The sequence below is a fragment of the Atractosteus spatula genome, chromosome 4 (assembly GCF_055471065.1).
Source record: "Atractosteus spatula isolate fAtrSpa1 chromosome 4, fAtrSpa1.hap1, whole genome shotgun sequence".
Classification (NCBI taxonomy): domain Eukaryota; kingdom Metazoa; phylum Chordata; class Actinopteri; order Semionotiformes; family Lepisosteidae; genus Atractosteus; species Atractosteus spatula.
In genome coordinates this window covers 14,594,940-14,597,382 of record NC_142709.1, presented here as the reverse complement: position 1 = coordinate 14,597,382, position 2,443 = coordinate 14,594,940, and positions in this window count along the sequence as shown.

The window sequence follows — 2,443 nt, the reverse complement described above, 5'->3', positions numbered from 1 at the left end:
CAGATATTTATAATATTGTTAGCATCAGAGTCCTGCCTCCTACCAACATGGACATATAGAACTCTACCTGGCAAGTAAGGAGAACTAGTGCACAGGAAAAAGAGGGAACATGCATCATAAAAGGCCATTTTAGGACTCAGTTACTTTCTATGTATGTTAAATAAATGGAAACCCTTCTCCTTATTCCTAATAATGGAGAAGGGTTCCCATTTATTTAGACAAAGAAGAAATATCTCTAGTCTGGTGGATATCACAAATAGGAAATAAATGTTTCCTTAAACAAAAAACAACAGGTCCCTTGCTTAACGCCTAGAGCTGGACTCTTTAGTGTTCGAATTACCTGGAAGTTCTGTGGCTGGATGGATGGATGGATGTTTGCCCATTATGCCTTCTGGCATGTAGGGACAGCAACAACCTGTTGCTGTTACCAAAAAATTAGTTTTTTACAGGACAGGGTTGTTAGCCTTGTGCTCAATAGTTGTGCCGCAGATACTTTACCTGTAATATCGTTCTGTCCTTTATCCATTTAGTGTTAAGCATTGAGGCAATCACTACTTGTCCCAGAAGCAAGGGGCTCAGCTCAGGCTGCACTCTGGAAGGGTCACCGGTGCATTGCAAGCAACACACATCAGCACACGGTTGCAGTTAGAGGTGTCAACTGACCTTTTTTTTAACTTCTTTTTATTTTAAATGCTCAAAATTTGTCACACAGACGAAAGAAAAACACAAACACATTTATTCCCAATCTTTAACCGCGCCCTTACCACCAACACCGTCAGTGGCACACCTGTCTGGTGTAAGACAAAAGAAGCAGTTCCTAATACAGGCCTGGCCTCTGCAGTAGCAGTGCCTCAAGACTTCACCACCTCCTCCCTCAGTACCATGGAACACATCCATTGAAGCTTCCTTAGAAATTAAATGAAGGTAAGTGAGGGTTCAGTGATGCCATGAGAGGGACTGTGGAGAATCCCAAAAACTATTGTGAGAGCCGCCAACCAGACCTACCCCTCTCAGCACGAGATACTAAGAACAGAATCAACATTTAGTAAGAGCACAAACTTGTCTACTTGTCTAGGACAGCAGCTGAAGCTGAAGAGACACATTTCCAAAACATAGTCACATCTGGGCACTCCTACAACACATGTAAAAACGTGCCTCTAGTGTCCTCAGGGAAGAAGACTAGGGATGAGAGATTAGCTTCATATAAATTCATTGGCCGCAGATCAGGGATACTTTGTAAATATTTTTTTACTTCAAATCTTTTGATAATCAATATTTTTGGATGCCAAAATTATTTCTAATAGCAGTACTGTGGCTGCTAAATGTTTGTATTAAGTTTGCACGAGAAATTATTCCTTCAAATACCAAGATAAAATTAATTGGCTAAAATTATTCTAAACTGTTATACACCAGCAGCTATATAACCCTGCAACTCGTAACTCGTAACTGGCAGCCCACTGAAGCTCAGCAGCCTGGCCAGTACCTGGATGGGAGACCTCCTGGGAAAAACTAAGGTTGCTACTGGAAGAGGTCTTAGTGGGGCCAGTAGGGGGCGCTCACTATGTCTGCATGGGTCCTAATGCCCCAGTATAGTGACAGGGACACTATACTAAACTATAAAAGGTGCTGTCCTTTGAATGAAATGTAAAACCAAGGTCCTGACTCTCTGTGGTAAATAAAAATCCCAGGATGTCCCAAATCTCATCCTGGCCAAATGTCTCATTGACCTTTACCAATCATGGCCTCCTAATAATCCCCATCTGTGAATTGGCTTCATTACTGTGTTCTCCTCCCCACTGATAGCTGGTGTGTGGTGAGTTTACTGCTGCTACTGTCACATCATCCAGGTGGGAGCTACACATTGGTGGTGGTGGAGGGGAGTCCCCATTACCTGTAAAGCGCTTTGCCTCAGTGTTTCCAGTTCTGTTTTTCAGATCATTATGGCTTAAACAAGGTCGTACAGCTATGGGCCAGTCTACAAAGGAAACTTCACATTATTTAGCACCTTTTAGTCCCTTTCAGTTGTACTCTACTCAGAAAGCAGCACTGCGCAGGGCCCATTCTATATGAATAAAAGATCAGGTCACATCTGATCTTCTGAATGGATTCTCCACAGACAAAGGGCTTTGCTTTTGGAACAAGGCCTTTTGTTCCTCGGCATCATCCCCCAGGACAATGCTGACCTAAGTGAAACCAAGGGGCTGCTCCTGCTGGGATACTGTACTGCCCTGGTAACAATTAACCCTTTGATTCAGCTACGCGGAGTCCTCAGCAGATGCTCGGCCCTGTCCTCATGTGGTTTCCACTGCCAGTTTGTGCCCATCCGCTCCCCTTCAAAGGCAAACTGACAGAAACACGACCACTCTAGAGAAGGAGAAGCTCTGGGAGTTGTCCTAGGTGAATCGCAACATCATCGTTAAATCACCTCTATTTTGAAGACTGA